Source organism: Nomascus leucogenys, chromosome 18, assembly GCF_006542625.1.
Source record: "Nomascus leucogenys isolate Asia chromosome 18, Asia_NLE_v1, whole genome shotgun sequence".
Lineage (NCBI taxonomy): Eukaryota > Metazoa > Chordata > Mammalia > Primates > Hylobatidae > Nomascus > Nomascus leucogenys.
The window spans coordinates 63,415,230-63,437,133 of NC_044398.1; positions in this window are offsets into that span (position 1 = coordinate 63,415,230).

Below are 21,904 nucleotides of genomic sequence, written 5' to 3' on the forward strand. Positions count from 1 at the left end.
GAGGGCACTCAGGTCAGACTGTTTTTGTCTTCCTAGCAACATTGCCCTGCTCTGTTCTGGTCTGACAGTTTCTCTAAGGCTAAAGTATTCTATGGGAGCCTGACAAGCTTTGGGGGATGGGTGTACCTGGCCATGCTCCACTGCAGACATTCCTATATCAAACCCTCTAGGCTCTGAACAGGCTAGAGTCCTGCTCCTCCCCCCTCCCTAAGCAACTCTCCCTGCCAGCTCAAGTGTCCATTGGTGTCATGGGATGTCCTGCTGCCAGGATTTCAGAGGTGTGTGGCAAGTGTGGGTAACTTACTGTCTGCTCAGTTCACCCCCTCCTCAGTAGTCACTGGAGGCCAGGAACATTCCCCATGAGTGGTAGCCCTGTGCAGGGTTCCCAGCTTTCTCTCCCTTCAGCCTGGTATCTGTGTCCTCCCTCCACCCATTCTCAATGCCTTCCCTCTGGAGATCTGTTCAGAGTGCTCCAGGCTTCCCAATATCCTAGTCTTTTGGTGGCAGATGTTCTTCCTGGCTGCATCTAGTTGGCCATCTTGCAATTAATGCCACATTCTTCATTCCTGAGAACTGCAAGCAAGAAAGAGAGAAGTCATTCATTCCAGGGCCACCCAGAAAACTGTTCTGCAAAATGTGCCATCATTTATGTAATTTTATTATATTTTCCTTCCATTTATTTCATAAACATCTACAGCTATGTATATTTCATCTTCTGTTACCGAAATATGTTTTTCCTAATTTCTTTTTTCTGTGCTTTGATCTCTTATTTTGCAGTAAAAAAAATTACTATTTCATTTCTACTACTTATTTTGGACTTATATTTTACTTCTTTGTCTAACTTTTTAAGGTAGAATCTTAAGTCACTGATTTTAGACTTTTTGAAAATATAAGCATTTCAATTGTTGCATTTTCTATAAGAACTGCTTCAGGTATATTTGAGAAATCTCAGTATGTTGTAATATCATTATCATTTAGTTTGTAATATTTTCTGATTTTTATTGTGATTTCTTTTTGCCTCATGCATTACTTGGAAGCATGTTACATAATTTCTAAATATTCGCAGATTTTCTGGATACCTGCTATCGTTCTCTAATTTAATGCCATTGAGGTCAGAACAGATTCTGTGTGGTTTCAGTTCTTTTCAACTTACTGTGTTTTTTATTTTCTTCTTTTTTTTAAATTTCAATAGGCTTTAGGGGAACAGGTGGTGTTTGGTTACATGGATAAGTTCTTTAGTGGTGATTTCTGAGACTTTGGTGCACCCAACACCTGAGCAGTGTACACTGTACCCAATGTGTAGTCTTTTATCCCCCACCCCCCTCTTACCCTTTACTCCGAGTCTCCAAAGTCCATTGTATCATTCTTATGCCTTTGCATCCTCATAGCTTAGCTCCTGCTTGTGAGTGAGAACATAATGATGTTTGGTTTTCCATTCCTGAGATAATTCACTTAGAATAATGCTCTCCAATTCCATCTAGGTTGCCGCGAATGCCATAATTTCATTCCTTTTTATGGCTGAGTAGTATTTTATGGTATATATAGACCACAATTTATTTATCTACTTGTTGATTGATGGGCATTTGTGCTGGTTCCATATTTTTGTAATTGCAAATTGTGCTGCTATAATATAAATATGTGTGTGGAAGTTATTTGTATAATAATTTTTTTGCATAATAACCTCTTTTCTTCTGGGTAGATACCCAGTAGTGGGATTTCTGGATCAAATGGTAGTTCTACTTTTAGTTCTTTAAGGAATCTCCACACTGTTTCTTATTGAGTCTTTTTTTATAACTCATCACACGGACCATCTTGGTGAAATAACCATGCACGTTAAAAAAAATGTATTGTGTAGTTGTTGGGTATAGTTTTCTATAATCATCAATTAGCTTATGGTACATAGAATCATGGACTCCCAAAATGTAAACATACTTACACCCAGAATCTGTCAATATGTTACCTTATGTGGCATGGGAGAATTGCTGTTATGATTAAGTGAAAGATTTTGAGATAGGGAAAAGTATCCTGAATTATTTTGTTCGGCCCAATGGAATTATGAGAATGCCTATAAGAGGGAGGGAGTAGAATCAGGGAAGAGCAAAAGGCAATCTGATGATAAAAACAGAGGAAGATTGGAGTACACTGAACTGCTGGCTTTGAAGATGTAGGGAAGGGCCATTAGCTAAGGAATTCAAGGGATACCTAGAACTTGGAAAAGACAAGGAAATGTATTTTCCCCCAGAGCCTCCAGAGGAAGCACAGCTTTGCTAACTCCTTAATTTTTGACCTAGCAAAATTCATTTAGGATTTCTGACCTTCAGAATTGTAAATTTTTTTTAAGTGTTGTTTTAAGCCATTAATGTTGTAGTAATTGGTTACAGATATACACTGGTTATAGACCTATATATAGGTAGAGGTGATTGATAGTGTTGTTCAAATAATCTATGTTTTACTATATTTTTGTCTAGTCATTCTTTCAATTGCTCAGAAAGGAATGTTAAAATCTAACTATGATTATGAAATTATCTTTTTTTTCATTTAATTCTGACAATTTTTGCTTGATATAAATCAAGCTTGTCCAACCCATGGCCCATGGACCACATGCAGCCCAGGATGGCTTTGAATGCAGCCCAACACAGGTTCATAAACTCTTAAAATGTTATGAGATTTTTTTTTTTTGCAATTTTTTTTTTTTTTTTTTTTTTTTTTTTTTTTTTTTTTTTTTTTTTTTTTTTGCTCATCGGCTATCATTAGTGTAGTGTATTTCGTCTGTGGCCCAAGACAATTCTTTTTCTTCCAATGTGGCCAAGGGAAGCCAAAAGATTGGACAACCTTGCTAACGTAAAACTCTGTTATTAGGTGCATACATACTTATGGTTGTATTCTCACTACAAACTATATCTTGAGCAATAGCACTCATCTAATTTAATTCGGTTATGTATAATTGGGGTCTTTCTCATCCATGCATGTTTCTGGGGTCAGCCAGAAGATTGTACATCATTTGTAAACAGAATTTGGGGCTTTCATTCTCTAACTCTTCCCTTTCTAAGATTTCTATCCCAATTTTTAACACTTACGATGACTCTGAACACTGTACTGTTTTTCACCATACAGACTGGGGACTCTGTATAAAAGTTTTAAAGACCCCACTCACTACTGCTACCTTCTGTCTAACTTTAGCTCAAATCTACAAAGAATGATTACTTCATCCACACTATTTTCTTTTTGCAAACCTTCACTCATCTCCAAAATCCAGCTATTTTATTTATTTAGATACGGAGTCTCACCCTGTCGCCCAGGCTGGAGTGCAATGGCGTGATCTCAGTTCACTGCAACCTCTGCCTCCGGGGTTCAAGCAATTCTCCTGCCTCAGCCTTTCGAGTAGCTGGGATTACAGGCATGCACCACCATGCCCAGCTAATTTTTTGTATCTTTAGTAGAGACAGAGTTTTACCATGTTGGCCAGGCTGGTCTCAAACTCCTGTCCTCATGATCTGCCTGCCTTGGCCTCCCAAAGTGCTGGGATTACAGGCGTAAGCCACCGCGCTTGGCCAATCCACCTATTGTTAATTTAATCTAATCACAGGAGTGATATTTCATCATATTTCAGCACCGACATATATGCTGGTACATATATTCGGTATGTATATCAGTAGGTAGGCATATTGAAGGACATCTTAGAATTCTACCTACCACACACTGCTGTGCAAAAAGTAAAATCAGGCTTTTGCATTTTACTTTTCAAATACCACATCAAGAACAAGTCAGAGGCTTTATTTCCCTTTCCTCCATCTTATTATCAAACTCTAAGATAAGGTGACATTTAGATGTCTCTGCTCTTAGGGGAAAATATTCTGTGATTATTCTATTCACTTCTTAGCTATTTAACATTTTGGGGGTCATGGTATTTTTTTTTTCTTTTGAGATGTTTTCTACTATCTTTGCTTACCTCCTCTGGCTCATTCCCAATTGCGCATTGCTGCTTTTCTTGGCTTTATTGCCCTTTCCTTTGTTTTCTTCCTTTCTGAATAGTGTTTGTACAAGCAATACTTATACCTGTAAAGGAAACTTAAGTGTTTAGTGTTTTGCAGAACCAAATTGAGTTCATTAGATAAAATCACAAGCATGAGGTTGGTTCCATAGATTTTTCAGTTATTTGGGAAAATAAAACTACTGTAATGTCTAACATTGTAAATGTATTTATGATGATTTTCATAATTATTATGTGATCTGAGCTGCATACAATTCACACTGTTCTTTTTAGGAATGTTTTTGAAAGGACGTAGCACACTGCAGCTTTCCTGTAGCTCTGGGGATGTTCACAATGCTATATTATTGCTCAAGGATTACCTTTGTGGTACCCAAGAACACAGGATATAAATCTTTTTTAAGACTACTTGCTTGTATATTAGAAGTTTGTAAAGATATTGTTTCCAACTAATTCTAGAAGAGTAAAAACCTTGACAAGGTATGAAACCTGAGCTGGTTCTCAGGGTGTCTCCAGGAAATAAGATTAGATTCAAAATACTTCACTGATTTTAACATAAAAATTCTTATTCCACACCTACTAAGATATTTGATAAAACACACACACACACACACACACACACAAATTAGTAAAGGAGTATAAAGCCTGGCTTTCATACCTATGAACATTGTTTTCTTTAGTAGTACCAATGACTGTTTCCTTTGACCAAAACTTCAGTTGGGCTCCTTTGAGTAAGCTTGACTAGACCAAACCTTGGGCTTCTCTCTCTCCTTAGAGAATCCTGCAAAGTCAGTATAATTGAAATCCACCCCTGTTCATATCTTGTCCTGGCCTGCCTTCAGCAAAAATTCTTATCAACCCCTTATGCCTGATGTTTCCTCTTGGTGATTTTCCATCCACTGACCCTCACCCTGCACCTTGCTTTTAAATCCCCACTGTCCTTGTTGGAGTTGGAATTAAGTCCAATCTATCTCCCATTGCAAGACCCCATTGCAGCGGTCTCTGTAGCTATTGCCATGACCACCCTTGAATAAAGCTTGCCTTACCATCTTTAATGAGTGTCATGAATAATTTTTTCTTTAACAGTAGATACATAGATCGCCATCATTTTCAAATTGGTAATGACTTACTATTTGAAATGAGGAAACTGAGGCTATGAAACAACCAAACTAGAGGGTTGCAGTGCCAGAATCAAGCAGTTTAAAGAGGCCTTTACCCAGTTCAACTTTTTTCCATGGTTCCTCAAATCAGGTAGCTAAACCTGATTATACATCAGTCAGTTTTATAAGTCAATTCACTAAGTGCAACAGGACTTCCCTTAAAAGCCATCTAATTGTAGAATAAATAATCATTGCCTAATACATAATTAAAGTTGCTGCAAATAAAAGCAAATCTACCTACTACTATGGTTCCTTGGATATTTCAATTTTGAAAATACTGGTTGTAATGGAAAGCCAACAAATGTACAGTATTTATTTATTTATTTATTTTGGCTTCCGCTTGAGCTACTTAAAAGTTGTAAGGTCTTGGGCCGGACATGGTGGCTCACGCCTGTAATCCCAGCAATTTGGGAGAATATGGTGGGTGGATCACAAGGTCAGGAGTTTGAGACCAGTCCGGCTAACGTGGTGAAACCCTGTCCTTGCTAAAAATACCAAAAATCAGCCGGGCGTGGTGGCATGTGCCTGTAATCCCAGCTACTCAGGAGGCTGAGGCAGGAGAATCACTTGAACTCGGGAGGCGGAGGTTGCCGTGAGCTGAGATCACGCCATTGCACTCCAGCCTAGATGACAGGGCAAGACTCCCTCTCAAAATAAATTAATTAATTAATCAATCAACTAAATAAATAAATACATAAAAATTGTAAGGTCTTTTCCCAGTCCCAGGTACTCTATTCACTGAGAGTCAGGCTTTCTTTAAAGCATTGGTTGATCTATGTACTCTTTCTGGCGTGGCACTTAGACAACTGATATTTAGTTGAATTCTAAAAGCATTCAGTTGGGGTCACTTAAATCTGAACTTTTAATGGGGCAGATGAGGTGGAGATTCAGAGGGATTGGTTCTTATTGTGATTTTTCCTAGGGAATTACTTACATTTCTAATCATGATTTTTTCATCCATTTATCTAGGGAAGAAATCCTAGACAAATTTTGACAAGTCTGTAAAGTGGTGGCAAAATATCTAAGAAATGCATACAATGTTTGAATATTTTAAGAGATTTATTTGAACCCGTAGTGGATAGAGATTTGGTGTTTTTTTCCTAGTAGAAAAAATTTCTAATGCTTAGTAAGCACTCAGGACATGTTGAATAAAATGATTTATTTGAATAAAATTCAACTATTTTTTACTATGAAATTTAATTTGGATGGTGAGATGCTTTGGATAAAGGAAAGTGTATGGACTCAAAACAACTATTTAAATTCCTGTTTGGCTCCTTAGTAATTCTGTGTGTTCTTGGGCAAAACAATCACTCTCAGTTTGCAGTTTTCTTTTAAATAAAAGGAAATTTAAGTGTCTAAATTGATTATGTTAAGCAAGAAAAGTGTCTGTAAAATACCTAGAATTTTGTTAATTTATTTAAATTATAGGAATTTTATTAACAAAATTCTCTTCTGAGTCTGATGTGTTTCATTTTTGTATAATTTCTAGGTTACTGATTCTAGGAATTCAAATTACATAAGCGCTATCTGTTAAATTTTTTTCTAGACTAAAATATGACAAACTAATTTATGATCGAGAAGAGTTGTCTTCTCTGTAATTCTGTAAGCACTTCATCTACCTGCCTAAAATAGCTGGAAGGGTACACATATATTTGAACATAGTTTTATGTATCTTTACCAGTACAATCTGTACTTGTTTAATTTCCAAGTTCAGGTTTTTATTACTGGTATCATAATTTAATTCCTGCTTCCGCTCTTTTCAATCTCTAAGCAATATCTTAAATCCAAAAAGAGTAAAATATTTAAAGAATAAATATGGTGAGGACAATCATAGATATTTGACAGAAATATAATGACAAAGAATCATTGCCTTCTTTCAATTTAATATGAACATTTCTATTCCACAAAATGAGAGTTCCTTTGCTAAGAGTTTAGGAGAAATATACTAATGTCACTAAAACTGTTAAATGATTTTAAATAGTTGTTTAATAATCTATTAAAGTCACCTAAAACATTGTTTTTAACTTGCTGATCTGACTAGAAACCCACATCTGAAAAAGATAGATTTGAAGCTGACAGTCATAATCATAGAAAAGAATTAGCTGAGCATCATTAGTTACCTAGCTCTATGTTAAATGTTAGGGGAGATATAGAAGACAAATTTGGGTTCCATGCCATCAAATTTATAATAAATTAAAGAAACAAATAAGACACATATGAATAAATGCTTAAAATATAGAATTGTTTATAGATAAAAAGTTCTGTGTTAGAAATTTTATAATTTAGGCATATAGAAAAGAGGGGATCTTGGATGTTTAGTGAAGAAGTTTAGGGAGCGAGACTTTTCCATGGAGGTCCCCAAGTTCTCAAGCCTAGATGGTGGTGGACAGTAATGCCCGTGAAAAGAAATTAAGAAGGGATTTTTTTTTCTTAACCTACCATACATAATGGGGACGTTTTATCCAATGGAGTAAATACAACAGACAGGGACAAAGGTGTGAAGCTCAGTGAGAACTTCAAACTGAAGACTGAGACCTGGCAGTCATTCCCAGAGTCTGAAAAATGAACATAAATGTACTTTCCAAAAAAATAAGTTGAATATAATTTTTTAAATGTGAATTATACCACACTTCTTTTCTTCCAACATTTTAATTGTAGAATTAAAACGTATTCAAACCATTTTGCTGTATTCTCTTAGACTTCTCTAGTTACTATAACTAAACACCATAGACTGGGTGACTTCAACAACAGACGTTTATTTCTCACAGATCTGAAGTCTGGGAAGTCCAAGAATAAAGTGCCAGCCAATTTAGTTCTTGGCAAGGCTCTCTTTCTGGCTATAGACAGCCACATTCTACTATCTTCTCACATGGCAGAGGGAGAGCTCTGGTTGCTTCCTCTTCTTCTCAGGATACTACTCTGTTAAAAGATAAACGTAGGCACATTAAATTGTTAATGAATTTATTTGAGCATTCAACAATTCACAAATCAGGCATAACCAGTCAGCAGATGCTTCAGTGCTCCACCGAGGGGAGCAAGGAGAAAACTTTTCTAAGGCGTTCATGAAGGCAAGACAAAGAAAGTCTATTTGATTGGCTAAAGCAGCAAGTTCCTACTTAGAGGTTAGTTTGGTGCTTTCTGATTCATTAAGGTAAGTTTTATTTTACTGTTTACATTGAGTTGGGCTTCGGTTTGCTTGCACAAGAAACCAAGGTGCTACAGGTTTCTCAGCCTAATAGCCTCCCAATTCATCTTTTTAATAAATTCTATTACAAGGGTGCCATCCTCATGACATTTAAACGTAATTGCTTCACAATGGTCCCATCTTTAAATTAATCACATTGGGGGTTAGGGTTTTAACATACAAATTTGGGGGTAACAGGACACACACAGTAAGTCCGTAATGTGTATTGAAGAATGGTGGCCTCAGTATCTGTGTAACTCGAAAGGCTCCAATATTATGTAAGCATGTCATATTTGTGTATAATTATACAAGAATAAGGAAGACTCCAAAGCCTTCTGGGATAAGATATCATTTATAAACTTTGAGTCTGGAGATAATAGCTAAAAATGTCTAAAGTTTCTATTGCAGAGCCTATAGGCCCTCTTGTTAATGAAGTTTCCATAATATTTTTCCCTACCAAAGGTTAGGTCTTTTACTGATAGAATTGAATATATTAACAGGCAAATGAGGCCGAAAGCACCTCCTCTACCACCTTATAATAAGCACACTGAAGTAAGACCTTAAATGATCCTTTTCTGCTCAATGGCCTGGAAGCTAATGTCTTCAGTGGGTCCTGGTTCCAGAGAAGTTCAGAGCTACACTGGAAGAATATGCAAAACTTCTAAGTCAGGATGTACATACTGTGTAAATATGTCCAGCTAGACCTAACCCTGATTCGTTAATTGCTTTTATTGAATGAAGCAAATTTTTTTATTTGGATAATTTCATTTAAATTTTGTAATTAGGGCAAGGAGAGGATTAAGTAAATTATACAAATATGAAAACTTTAGCTTTAAAAATGGCTTCTGTGTTCTCAAATAATTTTAAGGGAAAAAAGTTTCTTCTAACGCGACGCACATAGTTCCTTAAAAATAATGGGATATCTGTCAAACTGCAAATTTTTTTCTTGGCTGGAATTTATTGTTGGGGGCAATGCCCTTTTCATCTCTGCCAAGGAAAATATATTGAAATGAGTCCTTTTTTTCTTTTAAAGTTTGAGCTTGAAAAAATGACTTTAAAAATGAAACCATCCTAGAATATGGTTTTTTAAAAAGCAATGGCTAGACAGTACAGATTTAGAGAAGTGTACAATTTATGCTGTGGTAATAGCCACCATTTTATAAATCTTGTCATTTACTTAGCTGAAGTTATCAATGTTATCTATTGTGGGTGTCTGAAGAATGTATAGTTAGATGCCAATAACCTCATTTTGATTCCATTTAAATTATTTTTTTTAAATTTTATTATACTTTAGGTTTTAGGGTACATGTGCACAATGTGCAGGTTTGTTACATATGTATCCATGTGCCATGTTGGTTTGCTGCACCCATTAACTCGTCATTTAGCATTAGGTATATCTCCTAATGCTGTCCCTCCCCCTCCCCCGACCCCACAACAGTCCTGGGAGTGTGATGTTCCCCTTCCTGTGTCCATGAGTTCTCATTGTTCAATTCCCACCTATGAGTGAGAACTTGCAGTGTTTGGTTTTTTGTCCTTGCGATAGTTTACTGAGAATGATGGTTTCCAGTTTCATCCATGTCCCTACAAAGGACATGAACTCATCATTTTTTATGGCTGCATAGTATTCCATGGTGTATTTGTGCCACATTTTCTTAATCCAGTCTATCATTGTTGGACATTTCGGTTGGTTCCAAGTCTTTGCTATTGTGAATAGTGCCGCAATAAACATACGTGTGCATGTGTCTTTATAGCAGCATGATTTATAGTCCTTTGGGTATATACCCAGTAATGGGATGGCTGGGTCAAATGGTATTTCTAGTTCTAGATCCCTGAGGAATCGCCACACTGACTTCCACAATGGTTGAACTAGTTTAGGGTCCCACCAACAGTGTAAAAGTGTTCCTATTTCTCCACATCCTCTCCAGCACCTGTTGTTTCCTGACTTTTGAATGATGGCCATTCTAACTGGTGTGAGATGCTAACTCACTGTGGTTTTGATTTGCATTTCTCTGATGGCCAGTGATGCTGAGCATTTTTTCATGTGTTTTTTGGCTTCATAAATGTCTTCTTTTGAGAAGTGTCTGTTCATGTCCTTCGCCCACATTTTGATGGGGTTGTTTGTTTTTTTCTTGTAAATTTGTTTGAGTTCATTATAGATTCTGGATATTAGCCCTTTGTCAGATGAGTAGGTTGCAAAAATTTTCTCCCATTCTATAGGTTGCCTGTTCACTCTGATGGTAGTTTCTTTTGCTGTGCAGAAGCTCTTTAGTTTAATTAGATCCCATTTTTCTATTTGGCTTTTGTTGCCATTGCTTTTGGTGTTTTAGACATGAAGTCCTTGCCCATGCCTATGTCCTGAATGGTATTGCCTAGGCTTTCTTCTACGGTTTTTATGGTTTTAGGTCTAACATGTAAGTCTTTAATCCATCTTGAATTAATTTTTGTATAAGGTGTAAGGAAGGAATCCAGTTTCAGCTTTCTACATATGGCTAGCCAGTTTTCCCAGCACCATTTATTAAATAGGGAATCCTTTCCCCATTGCTTGTTTTTGTCAGGTTTGTCAAAGATCAGATAGTTGTAGATATGCGGCATTATTTCTGAGGGCTCTGTTCTGTTCCATTGCTCTATGTCTCTGTTGTGGTACCAGTACCATGCTGTTTTGGTTACTGTGGCCTTGTAGTATAGTTCGAAGTCAGGTAGCATGATGCCTCCAGCTTTGTTCTTTTGGCTTAGGATTGACATGGTGATGCGGGCTCTTTTTTGGTTCCATATGAACTTTAAAGTAGTTTTTTCTAATTCTGTGAAGAAAGGCATTGGTAGCTTGATGGGGATGGCATTGAATCTATAAATTACCTTGGGCAGTATGGCCATTTTCATGATACTGATTCTTCCAACCCATGAGCATGGAATGTTCTTCCATTTGTTTGTATCCTCTTTTCTTTCATTGAGCAGTGGTTTGTAGTTCTCCTTGAAGAGGTCCTTCACGTCCCTTATAAGTTGGATTCCTAGGTATTTTATTCTCTTTGAAACAATTATGAATGGGAGTCCACTCATGATTTGGCTCTCTGTTTGTTACTGGTGTATAAGAATGCTTGTGATTTTTGTACATTGATTTTGTATCCTGAGACTTTGCTGAAATTGCCTATCAGCTTAAGGAGATTTTGGGCTGAGATGATGGGGTTTTCTAGAAATACAATCATGTCATCTGCAAACAGGGACAATTTGATTTCCTCTTTTCCTAAATGAATACCCTTTATTTCCTTTTCCTGCCTGACTGCTCTGGCCAGCACTTCCAACACTATGTTGAATAGGAGTGGTGAGAGAGGGCATCCCTGTCTTGTGCCAGTTTTCAAAGGGAAAGCTTCCAGTTTTTGCCCATTCAGTATGATATTGGCTGTGGGCCTGTCAGATAGCTCTTATTGTTTTGAGATACGTCCCATCAATACGTAATTTATTGAGAGTTTTTAGCATGAAGGGTTGTTGAATTTTGTCAAAGGCCTTTTCTGCATCTATTGAGATAGTCATGTGGTTTTTGTCATTGGCTCTGTTTATATGCTGGATTACATTTATTGATTTGCATATGTTGAACCAGCCTTGCATCCCAGGGATGAAGCCCACTTGATCATGGTGGATAAGCATTGTGATGTGCTGCTGGATTTGGTTTGCCAGTATTTTATTGAGGATTTTTGCATCAATGTTCATCAAGGATATTGGTCTGAAATTCTCTTTTTTGGTTGTGTCTCTGCCAGGCTTTGGTATCAGGATGATGCTGCCCTCATAAAATGAATTAGGGAGCATTCCCTCTTTTTCTATTGATTGGAATAGTTTCAGAAGGAATAGTACCAGCTCCTCCTTGTACCTCTGGTAGAATTCAGCTGTGAATCCATCAGGTCCTGGACTTTATTTGGTTGGTAAGCTATTAATTATTGCCTCAATTTCAGAGCCTGTTATTGGTCTATTCAGAGATTCAAGTTCTTCCTGGTTTAGTCTTGGGAGGGTGTATTTGTTGAGGAATTTATCCATTTCTTCTAGATTTTCTAGTTCATTTGCATGGAGGTGTTTATAGTATTCTCTGATGGTAGTTTTGATTTCTGTGGGATCGGTGGTGATATCCCCTTTATCATTTTTTATTGCATCTATTTTATTCTTCTCTCTTTTCTTCTTTATTTGTTTTGCTAGCAGTCTATCAATTTTGTTGATCTTTTCAAAAAACCAGCTCCTGGATTCATTAATTTTTTGAAGGGTTTTTTTGTGTCTCTATTTCCTTCAGTTCTGCTCTGATTTTAGTTATTTCTAGCCTTCTGCTAGCTTTTGAATGTATTTGCTCTTGCTTTTCTAGTTCTTTTAATTGTGATGTTAGGGTGTCAATTTTGGATCTTTCCTGCTTTCTCCTGTGGGCATTTAGTGCTATAAATTTCCCTCTACACACTGCTTTGAATGTGTCCCAGAGATTCTGGTATGTTGTGTCTTTGTTCTCATTGGTTTCAAAGAACATCTTTATTTCTGCCTTCATTTCATTATGTACCCAATAGTCATTCAGGAGCAGGTTGTTCAGTTTCCATGTAGTCGAGCGGTTTTGAATGAGTTTCTTAATCCTGAGTTCTAGTTTGATCGCACTGTGGTCTGAGAGACAGTTTGTTATAATTTCTGTTCTTTTACATTTGCTGAGGAGAGCTTTACTTCCAACTATGTGGTGAATTTTGGAATAGGTGTGATGTGGTGCTGAAAAAAATGTATATTCTGTTGATTTGGGGTGGAGAGTTCTGTAGATGTCTATTATGTCCACTTTGTGCAGAGCTGAGTTCAATTCCTGGATATCCTTGTTAACTTTCTGTCTCGTTGATCTGTCTAATGTTGACAGTGGGGTGTTAAAATCTCCCATTATTATTGTGTGGGAGTTTAAGTCCCTTTGTAGGTCACTCAGGACTTGCTTTATGAATCCGGGTGCTCCTGTATTGGGTGCATATATATTTAGGATAGTTAACTCTTCTTGTTGAATTGATCCCTTTACCATTATGTTATGGCCTTCTTTGTCTCTTTTGATCTTTGTCGGTTTAAAGTCTATTTTATCAGAGACTAGGATTGCAACCCCTGCCTTTTTTTTTTTTGAGACGGAGTCTCGCTCTGTCACCCAGGCTGGGGTGCAGTGGCGCAATCTTGGCTCACTGCAAGCTCCGCCTCCTGGGTTCACGCCATTCTCCTGCCTTAGCCTCTCTGAGTAGCTGGGACTACAGGCACCCACCACCACGCCTGGCTAAGTTTTTGTATTTTTAGTAGAGACGGGGTTTCCCCATGGTCTCGATCTCCTGACCTCATGATCCGCCTGCCTCGGCCTCCCAAAGTGCTGGGATTACAAGCGTGAGCCACCGTGCCCGGCCCCCCTGCCTTTTTTTGTTTTCCATTTGCTTGATAGATCTTCCTCCATCCCTTTATTTTGAGTCTGTGTGTGTCTCTGCACGTGAGATGGGTTTCCTGAATACAGCACACTGATGGGTCTTGACTCTTTATCCAGTTTGCCAGTCTGTGTCTTTTAATTGGAGCATTTAGCCCATTTACATTTAAAGTTAATATTGTTATGTGTGAATTTGATTCTGTCATTATGATGTTAGTTGGTTATTTTGCTCGTTAGTTGACGCAGTTTCTTCCTAGCCTCGATGGTCTTTACAATTTGGCATGTTTTTGCAGTGGCTGGTACCGGTTGTTCCTTTCCATGTTGAGTGCTTCCTTCAGGAGCTCTTTTAGGGCAGGCCTGGTGGTGACAAAATCACTCAGCATTTGCTTGTCTGTAAAGTATTTTATTTCTCCTTCACTTATGAAGCTTAGTTTGGCTGGATATGAAATTCTGGGTTGAAAATTCTTTTCTTTAAGAATGTTGAATATCGGCCCCCACTCTATTCTGGCTTGTAGAGTTTCTGCCGAGAGATCAGCTGTTAGTCTGACGGGCTTCCCTTTGTGGGTAACCCGACCTTTCTCTCTGGCCACCTTAACATTTTTTCCTTCATTTCAACTTTGGTGAATCTGACAATTATGTGTCTTGGAGTTGCTCTTCTCAAGGAGTATCTTTGTGGTGTTTTCTGTATTTCCTGAATCTGAATGTTGGCCTGCCTTGCTAGATTGGGAAGTTCTGGATAATATCTTGCAGAGTGTTTTCCAACTTGGTTCCATTCTCCTCATCATTTTCAGGTACATCAATCAGATGTAGGTTTGGTCTTTTCACATAGTCCCAAATTTCTTGGAGGCTTTGTTCATTTCTTTTTATTCTTTTTTCTCTAAACTTCCCTTCTTGCTTCATTTCATTCATTTCATCTTCCATCACTGATACCCTTTCTTCCAGTTGATCGCATCGGCTCCCGAGGCTTCTGCAATCTTCATGTAGTTCTCAAAACTTGACTTTCAGCTCCATCAGCTCCTTTAAGCCCTTCTCTCCATTGGTTATTCTAGTTATCCATTCATCTAATTTTTTTCAAAGTTTTTAACTTCTTTGCTATTGTTTTGAATTTCCTCCCGTAGCTCGGAGTAGTTTGATCGTCTGAAGCCTTCTTTTCTCAACTTGTCATATTCGTTCTCCATCCAGCTTTGTTCTGTTGCTGGTGAGGAACTGCATTCCTTTGGAGGAGGAGAGGTGCTCTGCTTTTTAGAGTTTCCAGTTTTTCTGCTCTGTTTTTTCCCCATCTTTGTGGTTTTATCTACTTTTGGTCTTTGATGATGGTGATGTACAGATGGGTTTTTGGTGTGGATGTCCTTTCTGTTTGTTAGTTTTCCTTCTACCAGACAGGACCCTCAGCTGCAGGTCTGTTGGAGTTTGCTAAAGGTCCACTCCAGACCCTGTTTGGCTGAGTGTCAGCAGCAGTGGATGCAGAACAGTGGATTTTTGTGAGACCACAAATTCAGCTGTCTGATAGTTCCTCTGGAAGTTTTGTCTCAGAGGAGTACCTGGCCGAGTGAGGTGTCAGTCTGTCCCTACTGGGGGGGTGCCTCCCAGTTAGGCTGCTCAGGGGTGAGGGACCCACTTTAGGAGGCAGTCTGTCTGTTCTCAGATCTCCAGCTGCGTGCTGGGAGAACCACTACTCTCTTCAAAGCTGTCAGACAGGGACATTTAAGTCTGCAGAGGTTCCAGCTGTCTTTTTGTTTGTCTGTGCCCTGCCCCCAGAAGTGGAGACTACAGAGGCAGGCAGGCCTCCTTGAGCTGTGGTGGGCTCCACCCAGTTCGAGCTTCCTGGCTGCTTTGTTTACCTAAGCAAGCCTGGGCAATGGCAGGTGCCCCTCCCCCAGCCTCGCTGCCGCCTTGCAGTTTGATCTCAGACTGCTGTGCTAGCAATCAGCGAGATTCCGTGGGCATAGGACCCTCTGAGCCAGGTGCAGGACACAATCTCCTGGTGTGCCGTTTTCCAAGCTCGTTGGAAAAGCACAGTATTAGGGTGGGACTGACCCGATTTTCCAGGTGCCATCTGTTACCCCTTTCTTTGACTAGGAAAGGGAACTCCCTGACCCCTTGTGCTTCTCAAGTGAGGCAATGCCTCGCCCTGCTTTGGCTTGAGCACAGTTCCCTGCACCAACTGTCCTACACCCACTGTTCATCACTCCCTAGTGAGATGAACCCGGTGCCTCAAAGGGAAATGCAGAAATCACCCATCTTCTGTGCCACTCATGCTGAGAGCTGTAGACCGGAGCTGTTCCTATTCGGCCATCTTCCCATTTAAATTATTCTTAGGATTACCCTATACCAGTAGGAGAATGAAGAATTACGAGGCTAAGCTTAGAAATATCTAATAATAATGATTGTGAGAAATATATATCCTCAAATATATGAACAAATACTTCACTGTCTTGGCTATATGAGAGAAAACAGGACATGGGATGAAGCCTGCAGAATATTTTTACATGCCCTGCATTGCTACTGCCTTTGCATTTTTAAGGAAATTACCCTTAATTAAATGAGCTAAATTAAATATTAAGTATTTAGCTGAGAACAGACAGCTTGCAATCAATAAATATCATTTTTTTAATCTCACGTTTATGTCACTTGGTCAACTCAGCCATTGTTTGTTTAAATATATAACGTAAAGATATTTGTACCACATTAAAGTTCATTTAATAATAAATTTTAGTTAAAATAATTAACAGTAAGCAACTCTAAGAAGATAACTTAAAATACAAGACATCTAAGGAAACCTTTCATCAGACTTAAAAGAATCAACATCAATTAAATGTATCAGAACATTCTCTAAATTCATGATTCAAGCAGCAAAAATTCATAACAAAAATTGAATGTACTTTTAAAGAAATCTTTAGATTTGGTGCAGAATTCCCTCATATGAAGTGAAAGCTGTGCAGAAGATGAGCCAGATGAATAGATTGAAATTGCTGAAACATCGTCCTGACATGCTCAGAGGGTCTTTTAACAAGTTATATTTTACTGCGACAGACAAGTCATTTTTCACACACATCAGAAGCCATGGGGGCAGCAAGTATAGAGTAATATGTGACATATTCTTGATTAAGTTTGTCCTGTGCACATTTTTAACTCATTTGTGTAAGACAGCAATGTAGGCTATATATTTTTTCCTTTCTATTGCTCATGCTTTTCACAATCTGAGAGTTGAGCTTGGCTATTTCATATATAGATATATTCTTCTTTGCTCATTATTTGAAGACAAATGTCACAGCTCACACTTCAAATTTTTAAAATATTATCAATCATTTTTGCCTCCTTTCTTAATGCAATTGTCATTTTTGGTACTTAATGGTAACATAAAAATTTTGTAACAGTCTTTAAAAAGATTTGTAAATTCATCACTCATTTTGTGAAATTATGCCTCCTGCATAGTACCAAGGTGTTCACTCATTTTCCAAAATACCCTAAAGTGATACAGAGGAAAACAGACACAGTGACACAGGAGAGTCTGGAACCTTTCTAGGGCTTGTGTGTTTTGGTCATTTGTCCCCTTAGAATACTACAGCAGAGGCTGGGCACTGTGGCTCACGCCTGTAATCCCAGCACTTTGGGAGGCCATGTGGGCAGATCATGAGGTCAGGAGTTTGAGACCAGCCTGGCCAACATGGTGAAACCCCGTCTCTACTAAAAATACAAAAATTAGCTGGGCGTGGTGGTGCATGCCTGTAATCCCAGCTACTGGGGAGGCTGAGGCAGGAGAATGGCTTGAACCTAGGTGGCAGAGGTTGCAGTGAGCCGAGTTTACGCCATTGCACTCCAGCCTGGATGACAGAGCGAGACTCTGTCTAAAAAAAAGAGAGAGGAAAAAAAGGATACTACAGAAGCTTATTTTACATTTACTTTATTTACTTCTGTCAAATAAAAGCTCTTGCTCTCTATTATAAAAGGACTCTTTTAGGTACATAGGGTGGCTTCTGAGCACCCATACATTGTCAGCAATTCCTTCAATAATTTTCTGGTAAAGAGACATTATCTCTGGGACGATAGGAGGCCTCCTTTGGTAATTCAGCTCAGGAGTTGAGCTCCTAAGCATTACTTTTATTTCTACCAATTTAATAAATGCTACTTAAGTTATCGTCCTCTGAAAAACTTGGGACATTGAACTATAGGTCTTAGTCAGAATTGCATATAAAAAGGCATAATTCCTCAGGGTAGTTTTCTCTAGCAAATAATAGCATAAATAGAAACAGTTTTTGGCCAGGCGCAGTGGCTCACGTCTGTAATCCCAACACTTTGGGAGGCTGAGGCAGGTGGATCACCTGAGGTCAGGAGTTCAAGACCAGCCTTGCCAACATAGTGAAACCCTGTCTCTACTAAAAATACAAAATTTAGCCAGGTGTGGTGGCAGTCACCTGTAATCCCAGTTACTCTGGAGGCTGAGGCAGGAGAATCACTTGAACCTGGGAGGTGGAGGTTGCAGTGAGCCGAGATCATGCCACTACGCTCCGGCCTGGGAGACACAGCAAGACTCTGCCTCAAAAAAAAAAAAAGAAAGAAAGAAATAGAAATAGAAATAAAAGCAGTTTTCAGAAATTGTGTCTGATCTGTTCATATTAACATAAAATAATTATAAGAAATATTATGTATGTAAAAATAAATATTATGTATGTAAAATAATATTTATTATGTATGCAAAATAATATGTATGTAAAATAATAAATATTTATTATGTATGTAAAATAAATATGTATGTAAAATAGTAAATATGTATGTAAAATAATAAATACGTTTTTGCATTTATAAGAGCTACTGACCGATTATATACAAAAAGACAGTTTTCTTGTTAAGAAATATGAGATAGATAAATTGTAGTTACATCAATGACACAAGTATAATTTTGGAGAAAAATCCATTAAGTTGTAATAAATGAATTGCAAACATTTTAGACTAAACTGTATCAAAAAATGATATTAGTCAAAGGAACTACTGGTTTTCCCATTGACATGTAAAATGCTTGAAAGTTATTAATATCTTCCTCAAAACAAGAAAAAGCTGAACAAACTGAAAATTAACTTTTCTTAGTTCTCAGAGAATTGAGATCATAAGACATGTTTAAGGAAATGGCCCTTCATTTCCTTAATGACCCTTCCACCACCTGGAATACTAGAGACAGGCAAATACAGACAATACTGATCAGCTCACTTGTGGCAGAAGCTGTGGGGGTCAGTAACTGGTAGAAACACTTAAATGGTAACTTTAGTTCACTGCTGGGGGTTAATGGTGTGGACTAGCTTAATAGTTAAAAACTCCTGATGCCCCAATTTAAGATGGAATCTCACAGCTTTGTGGATTTTCCCTTCAGGAACTGCAGCAAGTTTCTATGGTAAGGATCAGAGGTGAGAAGAATAAAAAACCTTGTGTTTGGCCAGAAGGAGGGGGAAAGAAGAATTTTGAAAGAAGGAAGGAGAGTTCACAAGAAAGGCCTAGCAAAGGAATAAACCAGCAAAGGGAAAAAAAGGAAAGGAAAGGGGAAAAAAAAAAAAAAAAGAAACTTTCCAGCAAAGGAAAAAAAGCTTCACCAGAGCCTTATTGGACTTGGGGGCAAGGTAAATTACCCACCTCCAGCTCCCTATAGCCTTTCTGTCTCACTTACAGGGAGGAATAAAAGGCTGAGAGTCAGGAAGATTGCTGGAGCCCAGGAAATGGAAACAATAGTGAGCCAAGGTTATGCTACCGTGCTCCACCCTATAATAAAGGCTATCTTGCCCATGGGACTTGACCAGTCTGATCTGAGTGCGTCATCCAGGGTCCCTGCTTAGCTGAACTCTCTTATAGCATAGCCTCAGACACCCAACCAGGGCACTTCCCAGAGGCCATGGGCACAGCTCTTTTATGGGCAGATCCTGCCTAACCGTCAGAGAACTTCTGCATACAGGCCCCCAACAGTGTGCATTGCGGCCTCTGCACACTGCTTTGCCAATTCACACTCTCCCACAACCTCCACCCTCTGCTTTGCAAGCACACATGTGGACCCTGTTACCATGGCCCTGATGAAGCAGTTTTGCTAGCATTCCTCACTGAAGTATTGTTGCCAACAGACTTGCAACAGCATGGTCCCTCTAGTGCAGCAGGTGTTTAACCTTGAGGGGCCAGAGAACAAAGCCATGGGCCTCGTCCCAGCCCCCCAGTGTTAGAGAACACATGCCAGGAGTGCTGAGCTAAGCCTTGGCCCCTGAGATCATCCAGAAACAAAGTCAGTAAACTAAAACAAACTTATACCACAGTGAAACCCTGAAGGACATCAAAGAATATAAAAGCAAAAAGCCCCATCAGAAGGATAGCAACTTCAAAGATTACAGGAACATCAGCCTACACAGATGAGAAAGAAAGAGTGCAAGGATTCTGGCTACTCTAAAAGTTAGGATGTCTTCTTACCTCCAAATGACAGCTCTAGCTCCCCAGCAATGGTTCTTAACCAGACTGAAATGACAGACATAGAATTAAGAATCTAGATGAGAAGAAAGATCATCAAGATTCAGGAGACAGTTGAAACTCAATCTAAGAAATACACTAAAATAATTCAAAAGCTGAAAGACAAATAGCCATTTTAAGATAGAACCAAACAGATTGGATAAAGCTGAAAAATGCACCACAATAAGTTCATAATACAATCAAAAGTATTAAGAGCAGAATATACCAAGCTGAGGAAAGAATCTGAGAGCCAAAAGTTGGTTCTTTGAATCAACTAAGTCAGACAAAAACTAAAGAAAAAAAATTTTTTAAATGAACAAAATCTCCAAGAAATACGGGATTATGTAAAGAGACCAAACATACAACTACTTGGCATCCCTAAAAGAGAGAGAGAAAGAGCAAGCAATTTGGAAAATGTATTTCAAGATATGCTTTTGTCTATGAAAATGTCCCCAACTTTGCTAGATGGGTCAACATTAAAATTCAGGAAATTCGGAGAACTGTTATGAAATATTATACAAGATGACCATCTCCAAGATACACAGTCATCATATTCTCCAAGGTCAATGCAATAGAAAAAAAAAATTAAAGGCAACTATAGAGAAGGGGTGGGTCACCTACAAACCTGTCAAATAAACAGCAGATCTTTCAGCAGAAACTTGACATGCCAGAAGAGATTGGGGCCCTATGTTCAGCATCTTTAAAGGGTCTCCAACCAAGAATTTCATATCCAGCCAAATGAAGCTTCAAAAGCAAAGGGAAAATAAAATCCTTTTCAGACAAGCAAATGCTAAGGCAATCTGTTATCAACAGACTTGCCTTACAAGAAGTCCTTATGGGAGTGCTAAACATGGAAACTAAAGACCATTACTGGTCACTACAAAAACACACTTATGTACATAAACCATTGATACTATAATGCAGCTACACAATCAAGTATATGTAACAATCAGCTAACATGATGAAAGGACCAAATCCACACATATCAATATTAATCTTGAACATTAATGGGCTAAACACCCACTTAAAAGGCAAAGAGTGCAAATTTGGATAAAGAGGCAAGACGCATCTATTTGCTGTCTTCAAGAGACCCATCTCACATGCAATGACATCCATAGGTTCAAAATAAAGGGATGGAGAAAGATCTATCAATCAGATGGAAAGCAAAAAAAAAAAAAAATCAAAAGTTGCTCTGTTCTTTTATTTCAGACAAATTAGACTTTTTAAATTGTTTATGTCAGACAAAATAGACTTTTTAAACCAACAATGTCCAAAAATAACAAAGAGAGAAATTATGTAATGATGAAGGGTTCAATTCAACAAAAAGACTTAATTATCCTAAATATATATGCACCCAATACTGGAGCACTCACATTCATAACACAAGTTCTTAGAGACCTGGGAAGAGACCTAGATAACCACACGATAATAGTGAGAGGCTTCAAACCCCACTGACAGCATTAGACAGATCACTGAGGAAGAAAACTAACAAATTAGGTCGATATTAACAACCTAAACTTGACAATGGAACAAATGGACCTAACAGACATCTATAGAACACTCCACCCAACAAAACAGAATACACATTGTCTCATCTCCACATGGCACATACTCTAAAATTGAGAACACACTCTACTGTAAAGCATTTTTTCAAAAAATTCAAAACAAAACAAAATCTAACCAAGCACACTATCAGGCCAGAGTGC